Here is a 15,124-nt window from a genome sequence, read left to right as displayed (position 1 = left end):
GAGCTTTGAGATGAGACTGGAGTGGTAAAATTGACTTTATCTAAACTACAGACACGTGTGTCGACTAAAAGTAGGGTTTGGTTTTTTTTAGCAACCATTTGGAAGAACAGTTTTTTCCTATTATTAATTATTAGGTTATTAATTCAGTTAGCCTATTAACAAGGTATTTGATATCAAAAAGTTCTTTTTTTCTCTGCTATTTTATTCCTACCAGCTAATAAAATGAGATGTATTAAGTTAATGCTAAAGAAAAATTAACTTACTTTTGGTTGTGTAGGTGAACAGGTGAAAGAATATTGAAAATACTGAAAAGCGAAGTAGTAAAATTACACGTGACAGTCACAGTATTTTGCTTCTTGATCAGGAGTTCTGCTTTTGCATAACTGGGTTATCCTGTGGGATTTTGATGAAGATAAATTGTTTCCAAGAGGGAAACTGGCACTCAGAAGTAAGATAGAAAACAAGTGAGGTATAATGCACTTGATCTTTCATCTTCTTGATTATTTGTCTTCTTCTTGCCTCTACCTCGAATGTCAAAACGCACTCAGTGTGGCTTTCATTTGGAGGGCTTGAGATCTGCCCCTCTAAATGAAATAACTTCTTTGTCAGAGCAGGGAAATGCTCTAGGGACAGGTGTGTGCTGCAGAACCCAACAACCAGTGCCTTTTGGAAACCTCTGAACCCAAACTCCAGAGTTTTTCCTTGCAAACTTCGTGTTCCACACAAAAGGAGCCCGCAGAGCCTCCAGTGTCACGTTGTGTCACCCAGTGAGCAGAGCACGCCGTGCCCAGACACTCCTCGGGAACAGCAGCCCCGAGAAGCTTCCTCTGGAAAAGCATCTCCCTTCAGTGAAGTGTGTCCCTGAGGAGGACCCTGCTGACTCCTTTATTGTGATTTTTTTCTTTTCTAAGCACAGAAAATGTACCTCTTGCTGCTGTCAATAGTGCAGCTCTCGCTGTGCTGTCTCACGACCTTACTTTGTCTTTTGAAGCAGGATGGGGATTTTCCAACTCCTGGTATCATTTATTTTACCTCCTGCCTTTCAGCCCTTACCCTTCCTTTCTCAGTCTGGCTCTAAAAGGCCTTTTTCTTTTTTTTTCCTTGCTTCTAAATGTTTCTCTCCCTGCCTATTCCATGTGCTTTCTGCTGGGCGAGTCTGCTGCCTGCAGCTCTGCTCTTGGGGGTGTTCTCCTGCTTCTGACATTTCTCCTTGGCTCTGTGTACATCATCTTCTTCAATTCTTTCAGGACCACATAAAAGTTTTACCAGATTGAGTATAATATCTATTTTAAATCTCTACTAATTTATTAGGATTTGGATCCATGTAATCAAAAAGTATTATTAAGAACCTCACTTTAATTATTTTAAATAATGGCAATAATTGAATGAGAGGAGATCTGATGCTGCCTTTATTAGCTGAAATACATTTCTAAAATATCACATTTGTATTCTTGTTCTGTGCTAACTCTTGAAAATTTAATAGATTATTGCACTGACATCTGACTGCTGGCCAAGTGACCAGCAAAAATTGTGACTGGAAATTGCTCACTGATATGGATGTTTAGACCAGCTAGTCTAAAAAAAACTGAGGAAGCATCTTGTTTTAAATGTAATTTTTGAAGGGGCTACAGAATATCTGTATTTTTTTAACGCCACCAACTAGGAGTTAACATATAGGGAATTGTTGAAATTAGAATGTCTTAAGGAACACATAATTTTGTCCCTGATTCCCTGAATTGCATTGTAAGCAAATATAATACAGTTTATAGGCAGGTAAAATATTTGAATGGACTCTGTGTGTGCTGGCAACTGTGGACAGGGTGCAGAGCACAAGCTATGTTTGTAGATTCATAAATGTAAATATTTTCAACTTTTTTTATGGAAAAAGGAGACCGGAAGAACCAATTCCAACAGTCTGGTCTTAAAATCCCACCCGTGGAGGAGAGGTACCAGCAGCAGTTTGCTCTCCCCCTCTGTCCCTCCCTCTGTTCATCCTGGTGTGTGTTCCCAGGCCCGAGCACCCAGGATGGATCTGGATCTGGGATAGCTCTGCTCCTGTCCATATCCACATCCACAGCCCTGCTTTTGCTCTGCCTGTCAGCCCTCCCTGGCCATGTCAATGAGCATGGATTTTTTTCCATGCATGGATTTCTGGATTGATTTCTGGTTGGCAATTGGCAGTGCCCAAGTTCCATGACCTATTTCTCCCAGGCAGCATTAGCAGGCTCTGCACTCCATCCCAGAGGGGTGGGTTGTGTAACGCTGAGAGCAGGAGCAGCTCCAGTGCCTGTAGAAATCCCCCAGGAAACGCAGGCTCAGAGGTGATCAGGAAGTCACCTTGGGCAGGGGTTTACCTGCAGAACAGCTCTGCTGCTCCAGGAAACCCGGGGAAATTTGACTGTCTGAGCTGCAGCCCTTGGGACACGCTGGAATGTGCCTTTCCCAAGGATCTGGCTTTTGTGGGATGGTGAGTGGGGTTCTGGTGGGGTAACACCAAGAGTGGTGCCTTGGCTGCTGTTCCAGGGGTGCCAGCACTGGACAGCCCCCCCAGAACCAAATGCTGACCTGTAAAGAAGGTTCTAAGGGCAAGAAGAAACTGAAAACAAAGGAGGAAACTCTTGAGTTTTTTATTCCCATTCCCAAGCCACCTATTAGCCAGATTCCAAATGCAAGTTATTAAAGGCAGGGACAGTTTGCTACCAAGCATCAGCCCTTGACATGGTTTTTATATCCCCTTTTCTTTTGAAAGCAAGCTGAATTCAGAGCTCTCTTCAGCTAGGCAATGCATATGAGAATCCTGGCTAGGAAAGATGAAGATGACTTGCAGTAGGAAAGAAAGAAATATAAAAAATGTGAATAGGGAATAATAAGAGGATTCAATACACCCATGCAATGTGGTGATATAGAAGTGGATGTATTTTACCTGAAAGTTAAATAATTTCAAATGCTAAAATAACCTCATTATGAAAGGGTAAATTCAGAGTGCAAAAGGTGAGAGGAACTTTCTGTGCAGGAAGGAAAGTACAGGCACTGTCTGGGGGTTGCTGAGGGATGAATTCGTGTGCTGTGAAATGCAAAGTCACAGGTGAGCTTTACTTTCAGCTTCAGTTCTTTGACCATTCTGGAAAGACATTTTTGAGTTGTGCTTTAATTATGAAGAAAATTGGGAATGATGGCTGTGGGGAAAAAACCCAACCTGGAACATCAAAGTCCTTTCTTGCTAGGGTGGTCAGAAACTGCGCTGCAATTATTTATTTGAAGTGACCTAAATAACATTTAGGGACTAAATATCATGAGGCACTTGGATTTAGACTGTAACTTTATTAAAGTTGAAATACTAATTTTGATATCTCTTGGAGGACTTGTTGCACAGAAGCTGAATCTGAAGCAGTAGCAAGGTCTGGGAAAAATAACTTTTTGATAGAGGGTAAAATATACTGGAAACAAAAAGGAAAATTTTTGAGGTCAACGTGGGTCGCTGTTCAAATCTGCAAGTAAATTTAATTTAATTAGGCCAGTATTGGAGTCAGTATATTGTTAAAGTCTGCATGAATATAAAATATAAACAATCTTGTGGGAAGAAAGACTGATAATGAAAGGAAGAAAAATGAATGGGAAATGAAAAGAATGCTCCAATAGAGATTGTATCTCAAGTAATTAAAAGTACTGTTAATTCACAGGCATTCAACTTGTGAAATAAAGCCTTACGCTGTGGAAAAATTTCAAGGAGAAATAAAGATTAGAAACTTTGTCTGCAGTTTCTGCAAAGCCACAATCCAGGCAGGGTGGGTTTTCCACCAGAAGGCACAATAAAGCCACCCGTGGTCAACATGCTTGTAACAACTGCAGGAATTTAATTTGGTTTTATATTTACCCTTTTTTTTTTTTTTTAATAATAATGTATGGGACACAGCTACCAAACAAATTAGGTTTTTTTCCCCTATAATTTTTCTAACATATTTCTTTATTAGGCACCTCCCTAACAAAATTACAACAGCAACAGGAATTTGTTGGTCAGGTGGAAAGCAGTTTGCAGTGATTTATTTTGATAAAATGGTGAAGGCGAAGGTGATTTTGGTACCATGGTGAAGGTGAAGTCTTTCATAGCTCCCTCTGTATGATTGATAATGTTGTTTCTTCTAAATTAAAATTAGTCAAGTTTTTCCTAAATTAATACTATTTAATGGCCACACCTATAATGATCTCTCTCGAGATCCTTTCCATTCTTCATTTTGCTAATACACTTTTTGATTTGTCAATTCTGTGAGTATAGTAGGAAGTATTTTTTCCTACTTTACCTGATTTGTAATCGAGTTTCTTTTTTAGCAAGTCATTCAACGTGTCAAATACTTATTTTCCACCCATAGTTCAGGGGTTATTCAAAGGTAATTATTCTAGACTAAAATCTTCATTTTATATATATCTATTGATGCTTGAGTAGATGGAAAAAAAATCCTATTTCTTTGGAATGGAATGCCATCCCTATTGGTGAGAGATGCAGAGATATTCCATCTCCTCAGTGTAATGAGGAACCTGGCACATACATTATTTTTGTCTCCACAAACATGTATGCATCCAGAGAGCTTTATTAATTTCAATTGGAAAAGAAGTTCAGCTTTTGGCAGTCCAGTGCTATTTATTATGCTGTGCCCAAACATTGAATTAATACTATTGAATTGAGCTGGTTAATTATTGCACATATTAGAACATGTGTATCATCTTCTGCTTAGTCTAATTAGCAGCTTCATTCTTTCTTAGCCTTTCAAATCATGCAATTTGGAAAAAGAATTGATTTTAAGGATTGTCTGGGTTTTTTTTGTTTTTTTTTTTCTTTTAAAAGTCTGTTGGCAATTTTGGCATTTTCAGATTTCTCTTAGGATGAGGACACTGAAGGAAGATAATTAAGTTTGTACGAACAGATCAGAGTAGCCTCAAGTCCTTCTGTTCACAGGGGTTTTACAGCTGTGTGAACAACTTTTGTCTTACTGGGGAGAGGTAAGAATTTCACGGTCTTCCTAAGCTGGTGTGCTGGAAAAGTTTGGATGTAATTACACATTATTTGTGTCGAGTAGCCACCAAAATGAAATCCTTCCTTCCTGAAATCACCACGCTAAAGGCAGCTCTGGGGGTTGATCTAAGCAAAGAACAAAGTAAAGGGGAATTTTTCTTGATGTCTTCTCAGTGTTCTCATCAAGGACCACTGATTCCACACCAGTTGTTCCATGGCTTCCTTAGCACAGCAGGAATATTTTGGGATACTGCAGCAGCACCAGCAGTGGTGGCATTTAAGTTTAGGAAGCAAAATATTCAGAGGTACCCAAGCACAGAGCTGTTTCAAAGGGAATTTAGAACAAAAGTGATTTTTGGATTCGTGTTTGTGTGCTAAATTCATTAGAAACTTGGGCTTGGCCTCTTTAGAGAACTTTATCCTCTCTGAATTTGTCACTCTTGTGGAGCAGCCATGGCCACACAACTTCTGATGAAGGCACAGAACCCTCTGGTTATGGGATGTGTGTATATCCTGTAGCCAGACACAGATTGGAAATGGTCCTATTCAGGTATTCCAGTGAGAATTTCATCCCTTGGCATAATAAGAGGTGCATGAAGTAGAAATATGAGAGAACAAGTTGGCTGCATTTTACTCAAATTTCAGCTTCCTGCACGCAGTCTGAAGGGGAATGCAGGGCAGCTGAAATCCAGGAGACCACATCTAATTCTTGCCCACAAACAACGATCCTGGGTTATCAAGCTTCAGATAAATTACTTCAGACTATATCTGTATTCTTTCTACTTATGGTTTTGTTTATGTTAAAAAAAAAAAAAAAATCAGGAAAAATACAAATTTGCTGTGCCGACTCCTGTTAACTCCTTGAATTTATGCACATCACTTGCCTCTGGAGCAAGTCAGTGTTAACAAGCAAATGAGAGGAAACAGACTTCTGTTTTTGCTGTCTTTGGACATAGCTGAGAGATTTCTTCTTGTCACACAGTAATTCTCTTTCACAAAATAGGGACAAACATGTTCTATTCGAAGTGTTAAACCTGTTCCAAATCTTGTAATTTTCTTCTGAAAAAGCATCTGTTTAAGTACTAGTGAGAATGAGCATCCTAATCCATTGCAGGCTTGTCTGGTGAATAGGCTCCTACAGGAGCTCCAGCATGCTTCTGAGAAATAAATGTACTTATTTCCATTTAGAAATTTATAAAAGAATCCATTCATAATAATCCATTACTGTATTTCACATTGGTTCTGTCTGTGGGTAAACCCAGTGGTATTCTGATACTGAACATTTCATTCCTTTTCATACCCTGAGTTCCTGTCACTCACTGGTAGAGAACAGCACCCCATAATAAGTACAATTAAATTGCATTGCTACTTATTATGCCAACGCAGTAGCAGAAATTTATGCAAATGAATAGGTAGGTAATGAGCTGGGGTTAAAAACCACATGTATATAACACCTTAGGGCAGGGCGGGAGGGCTGAAATTCACTTCAGATAGTGTTGGGGTAATAGAAAGGTATTATATTATAATTTCTGTATATTCTCCTACCCCTGGTTTAGGGGACATTAATGGAGCACTCATTTCTGACATCATTTTGGCTTCTCTTGAGGTTTGGAGCTGGAAGTCAGGGATTGTGTTTTTAATTTGTCTGCTTCTGGATGTCTGGTTTCTCCAAGGCTGATGGTGGGATCCCAGTCACTGCTGGGGATAAAGGAATGGAAATTTTCCCTGCACAAGGATTAAAGCAAAACCTTTATAGCAACACCCTGTTCCGTTTCGTGGTGTTTCTGTTGACACCAGCTGCCCCAGCATGGCATGGTGTGGTGTCAAGGGACTGTTGATTGCTTCTTTTGCTTTGGTTTCTCTGGGTTTCACAGGCATCCTTTCCTGCACAGTAATCCAGTCTGCCAATACCTGTGGTGAGCAGAAAGCTGGAATGCCAACTTTAATGTTTTAACCTTATTTTGAACCCAAATTGCTCTGTGTAAGCTCTCCTGTGCCCCCAACCTCAGACTGGCCAAGATTTGGATACTTGATTCATCTCCAGCAACGTGGAGATCCCCTGTGGTCTCCTAAGGATGTTCACCCAGCCTTTGTGGAACAATTAGCATTGACATATCCAATTAATTTTTATGAATTACTGCTTTTCTAGAATCTCAGTGTGAAGTGTATAGAACAGCCTTGCAGTGACACATGAACAAATTGTGCAGCAGAGCATTCACATTTTCTTTTCCATCATTTTCTTTGTACACTAAAGGAATTAGAAAGAAGGATGGTTGTTACATTTGCATCATGTGTCATCTCTTACTTATGATAAAATGTGTTGCTGGATTTCTACATTTCTTTTAATCAAATACATGCAAATCCTACTAAAAATTTTCCAAGTAAAGCATAAAAATCCAGATGTTGCAAAGTTTGCTGTGGTTTCATGAAAATGCCTCTAAAACACCAATCTTTTGTGCAAGAGTTAAGCTGAGTAATTTTAAATTTTAAATTCTGGAGTGCCCAGTGGTAACTCTTTCACCCTGATCTTTTATTGCAAACACAGAAATAAGACTTCAAGCAGGGCATATGAAAGGAAAATATTGGTTTTCTAAAATCATGGCTTGGAGCACCGAGGGCTTCATGCTTTCTGTCAGAAACTAGCAGAGGTTTGGGTCTATTGCATCCTAACAACCCTTAATTGTACACTACTGCATTAAACATCTGAATATATAATTTAAATCCATTAGCTAGCTGAGGTTGATAATCCTGCCTTGGCAGCTTTATTAAAGGTCTCCACCAAAGCTGTGTGAATTCCCACACTCATCTGGGTGGGAGAACCACCCGAATGGGAGCAATTCTCAAGGTAGGTGAGGTTTTCTGTGGCTGTGCTGCCCAGTTTATCCCCACAGCACCTCTAAATTTTGAGAGTTTTGTCTAATCCCAGCCAAACTCCATGGAGCTGTGGGTCCACGAGGATTCCTGCCAGTGCTGAGGTCCCAGAGAGACATTCTAGGAGAAAATTCTCCTCATCCTCGAGGAGAGGCATCAGCCCTTGGCCAGTGACAGTCAGAGGGGGCTCTCCCTGGCCCCAGGGCCTGTGCGGGTGTCCTGGGAGCCACGTGGAGAAAGGGGTGTGGGAATGAAGAGGATGCAGAGCGTGGAAAATCCGTCCTTTTTAGTGCCACTGCTGCCTGAACAGTTTGTTACCCCTTCCAGAGGGATGCTAAAGCAGCGTGGGTGAAGATCTGTGCCTGAATCCTTGGAGCTGGAATGCTACAGGCACTGAGGGGCAGTCCATTGACTGCAGCTAGCTAATGGAATATTGATCCAGTCCTAGGTAATTATGTTAAATAGGAGGGCGAATATTAGATCATAGAGGATAGAGGATTCTATTTTTAGAACAAAAAGGAAGAATAATACACACCAGAGCAGGAAGAGATAAACTTCTCCCCTTTAAATGGAAAAAGTATTGTTACACTAACAGAAAATTTAAAGTTCTTTAAGATAACCTGAGAACTTGGTGATATACAGATATTTTCTTGGTTTATTGAGGTGTTCAAAGTCTTAACCATCAAAGAAATTGTTGTGTCTAACAATCCACATGAAACACACTGGTAATTCTTGGTCTTTTAATGAAAAATAATTGCACAATTACTTAAATGGTATTTCAAATATTTAGGTATAAACAATATTATGAACATTTAAAATTAGCTTTTAATATTTTTCTATGACTTTATCTTTTTTTTCCACTGGAAAGGACTATGTTGCCTTTATTCTTTGTGTGTTTCATTTGCAAAATCTTCTTTCCCATGCAGAAAGAAATAATTCCCTTTTTTTTTAGGACCCTGATTTGAGGTCTGTCCCGTGCAATGCATGGTAGCAAGCACTGTTCCATGGAGAATCTCTGTGCCAAGGAAATACAAGGAGTAGCTCAGTGAAAGTTCAACAAAAGGACATTTTCGCTACCAAAAAATCCCTTTTCTAATTTGCCAGGAGGGATTTCTTTAATAAATTCCTAGTAAGATATTTTTCATACTACCGTGTTACATTATCAATGTCTATGAGCTGCCTGAACTCCTGAGTAATTATCTGTGATCAGTTATTGTCAGGGATAAATTCATCTGCATGCAAATATCTGAGCATACACATGCATATTCATGTCACTGTTGTTGACTGAGTTGCTTGAGCAGCCTTCAGCAAATTCACAATCCAAATAGATAAATGAACTTTTTTCATACTCTCATTAATGCCCATTCAGACGAATCTTGTTACTAATTTAATTTCTGTGTGCTGCTCTGAATTGTTATGAATGTGTGCAACATTCCTCCAGAACTGGTGTGGTTTTTACATGGAACTACCACTTCTGCAGGGATCTAAGTTAAATGTCTGACCCAAGTGAAATGGTCAGTGTTGATGTACTGTTTCCAAGACCAGCTTATAATTTATTCCCTGAACTTTGAATAATTCACCATTGATTCAAATTCTAATTTTGTGTTATGTACTGAATCTTTTTTTCTCTGTGATCTTGCATTTCTGCCTTAAAATTCAAGAGATACTTAAAAAACAGGAAAATGAGGATTTCTAAGATTGGATGGTTGGTGCTCACACAAAACTATGAAATAAATAGCGAAGTTTAATTGATCACAAGGGTTTAGTAATAAATAATAAAATTTTGTGGTTACTGAACAGTGCATTAAACATGTACAGCTCCCTTAGATGCTGCAGAGAAAGGTGAATAAAGTGCACTTAAAGGTACAGCAAAGGCTTGAGATGCTTTATCCTTGCCAGTGGAGTTCCCTGCATTGGTAGCTGGGAGTGTAAAGAAGAATTTGGGTGTAGTTGAGGTATTTCTGAGACAGAACACGACAACAGTAGCATGGTGCACACTGGGGAGCAACAACAGCAGGTTGTTAATGACTCATGCAGGCAGGAATTGCTAATCATTTTTAAAAGTGAGCAGATCACAGTCCAATATGGTTTTGGAGGAAATATCTACTGTCAGCCTTTGCTCTTGTTTGTTTATCACAGTATCCCCAGTCAGCAGATTGCTCAGAGCTTATTTTCCTACACATATGGAAGAGGTCAAGCCACCCTGGCTGTCTGGCTTGCATATGTTTTGTAATTGAAGCCATATGCAGATCAGTCCATCCTTAATACTGAAATAGAATATTGGAAACAATTATCCCTGGGACTTGGAAAGAAGCCGCAAAGCACCCGAAGCCCCTCTATCCTCCTGGGTCTCGCTTCTGTGCCCACCAGAAAAGAAATGCTGCCACAGCTTTATTTCCCTGCTGGTGTTTTCCTGGGAGTTGACACTGAAGCTGTTAAATGTGCCCAGATGTCAGCTTGGCACAGGACAAATGCTGAGTGGATGGTGCAATGCACCCACCACTTTGTCAGCATGGTTCTCAGAAGGTTGTTATGGTCATGAGAAGGTTATTATGGTTATGTGAAGGTTTTGTTATTTCATGCTGCTCTGATATTAAGGTCTTGCTCATAAAAATTATGAGAAAGCATTAGATGCGTTTAGAAACAAAGAAATTTTTTTAAAATGCTAATTCACTTCCAGGGAGTTTAGATCTAAACTCTTGGTGAAGACAGAGCTGAGCAGAAAATGTGAATTAGAAGCAGAGTGGGAGAGCAGTCAGGAACAGCTCCAAGGGATGCTGCCAAGGTGCACAGGAAAAGCAGGAAAAGCATTGTCCCAGAGAAATTAAAGCACAGGTTTGGATCAATCTCTCCTGTTTCTGAATCTGATGGTTCATCACCTCTGCAGAAATAACTGTTGGTGGTTCAGATATGTGAATAATCACTCTCCACTTTACAACTGAAATGAGATATGAATTCTCTTCTCTTAAAATTTTCCTTTCTTCAAGCTTTGGTGAGAATGGGCACTAAATAGCCAAATAGCTGTGTCAGTGTTTAGGTATTTAGATTCTTTACACACAGAATAAAATTCAAGGACTTGCTGAATGAGCCACCTATACGAGAAGTATAGGGAGGTTTCAGATGTTAAAAGAATTAAAATGTCTTCGGGGGGGGGGGGGGAGAGGAAAAAAACCCAAAAGATACTTGGGAAAAAATGTAATTAAGGTATTCCTCAAGCATGGTCAGCAGACTCAGAGTGGCATGAACTTCAAAAATAAATGCACTTTCTTTGTACTTTACACCATTATGGCGATCAGGAGTCTGCATAACTGAATAGCAGATCCCACATTTTATAGATCTTATCCAAAACTGACATTGGTGACGTGTCCTGATGTGCTGGATCAAATTGTGTGACCATGTAGGACAGAGAGAGAACTTTAAAATGCATTTTCAGAACATGCACACCCGTCACACAAATATCTCTGTCAGGCTGCTCAGTGGGTTTGATTGATTTAATGCTGTAGGACATTTTTAAAGTCTCTTCTGTGTGTAATGAGTTCTCTTTCCTCACACCTTTCTGTGGGTTAGGCACTCGTTCCACAGCAGTGGATCCTCTCTCCATAGATCCCTGTGCAGCCCTCCATAACCAAATGAGGGAGATGTTCCAGTTTATCCAAGCTCACCCTGTTAGGGGGTCTATTTGTTTATTCCACTATTGGAAGCACGGTGCTTCTTTTGGATTAAGCAGACCAAGCAGGCTTTGTGCAGTTTGCTCAGAGATCTGTAGCAAGAGCTGCAATGTAAAAGCTACTTCTGAAATGTTTAGGCAGGAGATCAGGGATTCTGTTAATTCCTGATCATCTTAATCAGCCCAGGGCAGAAATTGGTGCACTGTGCAGCTTTAGGCTGGCCTAGAGCAGGGCAAGTCTTGCATAATCTGAAATCCTTGAGCAGAAAATCTGCATCTCCATCTCTGACCTCATCTGCTGCTTGGCTCTCACCAGGCTCCCAATTCTCTGACTCTGAAGTCTTAAACATAAAGTTAACAATTTATTGAAATACCTTATTCTGAAAAAAATACCTCTTTCAGTGGTTGGCCTTCCAAACTTTCTGAGTCCAGTTTCTAAAGGAAAGACTATCATGTTCTAAATCTTATCTGAAATAAAAGTCAATTTTTTTTAGTAAAATTATTTCCAGGGCACCTTAATTACTCTGGATGACGTTTATATATATATATATATATATCCACTGCAATGCAAGTGGATATCTTCTTCTGAAGATAAAAAAATCTAGTGCAAATGTTAATTTTTTTAAAAAGGTTAAAATATTTAATCTTACTTCTAGATCTCCTTAATTTATCTATTTACAAGATAATAGGAAGGTGTAGGGAGTGCTTAGAAGCACAGTGACAGGTTCCAAATTATAGACTCAGGAGACAAAGAATTATGACACAATTTGCTCCAGCAAGGTGGGATAATTATAATGGAAGGGAGAACAAGGGGGAGGAAAGCTGCACATAAAAAAGCATCGAGGTGTTTCAAATAATAGACTCTAATTTGTATTATGATGTTGCATATTTGCATAGTATTACCATAGTTATTAATGAATTCCATACTTTTATTTTGATGAAATGCCACGTTCTGTGCACATAAACTGTGCTGTGATCCTGCAGTTTAACTGAAATGATAGGCAAATGTTGTTAGAGAGGCAGAAGGATTGGGTTTATTATATATTTATTGTTTATTTATTATATGTTATTATGCTAATTTACTGATTTAGAAGGAGAAAAGCTTTTAAAGAAAAAGCTGAACCAAATTTGAACCATAATTTACTGGTGCTGCATTCCCCAGCCATAAAATGGAAATTATTTTCCTAATACAGATATAGTTTTCAAAACAAGTGCTAGGATTTTATAGATATATATAAAACATACATAAAGTATTGAATATGTCAGTGTATAAACTGTGTGAACTACATCTTACAAAGTCTCCTTAATAAAACTCATAGTTTCTTTGATTTATTTTAACTTTTTCTCAAGTGGTGTCATAACTTGCATCTGATTGTAATACCTGTCCCTTTTTTCACCATTCAGGAAATTTTAAGTTTTAGGATCCAGTCTGTAGACCTGAACTTGTGCACTGATTCATAGGATCACTAATGAAAAATTTATTTGGCCTTTTCCAAATTGCTATTCAGATAAAGGATGACCAGCCTGTAAATTCTTTTCAAAAGGAAAACCAGACAGACCTGGTGGAAATGCACTGCCTCACCCACTTTGATTTTATGCTATTTCAATACCTTCAGTTTGAAGCAGTTTTATAAAAACATCACCAGAAAATTTTTGTGAAATCAAAGAAATTTTTATGGAGACAGGTGTTTCAGAATCAGGTTTCCACTGTTTTAAAGGCTGTTAACCTTTAAAAACATCCCTCCAGAGAGGAAATTTAAAAGAAAAAAGTGTGTTTTGACAGTTTTCATTCTATGTGTGTGTCAGAAGTATTCATGGTAAAATCAGTGTGCGATTAATTGGGATTTTTGCTTTCATTAACAAACAGGCTGTGTTTGCCTGGTTTTAGTAAGAGCTAACTGGCTCCATGCTATCCCAAAAACTGTCATTCCTGTGGCAAAGCCAGAGCAGCAGACAGAGGCCTGACACAGCAGGGAGGTGCAGGATCCCATCTGGCCCTCTGTGTTTTCCCAGAGGAGAATCCAAACCCCAGAGCTCCTCTGGGGATTGTTCCCAAGTGGTCTCAGAGGTGTGAGGAGCCCCAGGGAGGCAGGTGTGAGACAGGGGGTGGCTGTGGCAGCTCCGGGCCCTGGGGACCAGGAAGAGCCTGGAAGGGACCAGGGAGGACAACAGAGCATCCCCACGGAGCTGCTTCAGCTGCTGCAGGTCCACAATAAAGCAATTTTTGGGTGATCTGAGAATGGGTTGAAAACCAGGCTGGATTAGGGAAGAAGTACCTGGAGATGGAGCTTTTAAATTCCCAATAATTTAGAGGATTCCTAAAACTTGTGCATGAAATGTAGAAATGGAAGTGCAGCACAATATTTAGGTTGTGGTGTTTTAAATGCCTTGGATGTGGTGAATTCCACGTAAGGTGCTTGAGTTTCAGTCAATGTTGTTTCCTTTCATCTCCTCTGTCAGATCTCCTCCACTGCCCTTTTATTTCTCTTTTATATTCAGTGAAAATTTTAACAAAGTACCACCTACAGAAAAAGCTGTATATGCATCCATGTGTTTATATATTTCTACATGTATTTATATATATATTACACTGACTACTCACACGAATGACAACATCAAGAAAAATTACTATAATTAAAAAGAAATCTGTTTTGAAGGTAAGCTAAATTCATTACTTATGCAATATAAACTGTTTAGCTGAAATTACACTCTGTGCCTATTAAATTTCCACGTGCATGCATTATTTTTATCTCTGTATGTCACATTACAGCAAAACAATTTCATTATGGCAGTACCTGTAAGAAAAAATGCTGGAGAGTTTTCCACAGAAGAAATAAACTCTTCATATATTGTAGGTATTTCTTGCTTGGTGTTTGATCTTCAGGTGCTGGTGTTTACAAAAAACTGATTAGCACTTGGCTGGTTTTTCCCCATTATATTCATTATTTTTTTCTTGATGTTGGCTACAATAATTTGGCCTATTTTATCTTAGTAGCTGCAATTCTCCCAGATTGCTTTATTAGCATAAAATCCTCCTTTGTGATGTTATTGCTTACCTGCAGTAAGGTGTGAGAACACCTTAAGCCATAGCTGAGGATTTTTTTTCATTCCACTTCTTTGAATATGTAAGAAGTTCAGATCTTATATTGTCAGATGGATATGGAATTTGCTCCATTGTTTAAAAGTGGAACTTCAAACCAGAATGTACAAAACAAGCAGAGTTTTTAGCTGGAATTGTGACACAGACACAGGGCAGGAAGTTTCATGGTGACTGTGTGTTTAGCTATTTCTACATTTTGGGTTCCTGACATTAAAAAGAGGCATTAAATATCTATTTGGAGGCAGATTTCCTATATTTCAGCTTCCAAAATTCCAATTTTAACTATAACGAGTATTCAACAACTTCCCTCTTACATCCTATCTTCTACTCTGCACTGGGAAAAACAGGAATCTGCTTCACGTTGCTCAGAAATTAAATGGCATTTTCTCCTGTCACCTGAATTCTACCATTTCTGACAACAGCCACCTGTTTTCTGTACTTCAAAAAACCCAGTCAAGTGTGAAAGCCCTGGGGGGGA

At 39.1% G+C, this 15,124-nt stretch overlaps 1 protein-coding gene across 1 annotated transcript in view; it reads left to right on the top strand.

Moving 5' to 3' along the window:
- Positions 1-15,124, top strand: part of LOC309577376 (connector enhancer of kinase suppressor of ras 2-like) — a gene marked incomplete at both ends in the record, with an annotated part of 167,157 nt that overhangs the window by 63,384 nt on the left and 88,649 nt on the right. The gene's annotated exons all lie outside the window — the stretch shown is intronic.

The sequence above is a fragment of the Coloeus monedula genome (assembly GCF_965178545.1).
Source record: "Coloeus monedula genome assembly, chromosome: 12".
Classification (NCBI taxonomy): Eukaryota; Metazoa; Chordata; class Aves; order Passeriformes; family Corvidae; genus Coloeus; species Coloeus monedula.
The sequence above is the reverse complement of the archived record's forward strand: the minus strand, read 5'-3'. Positions and strand labels throughout refer to the sequence as shown.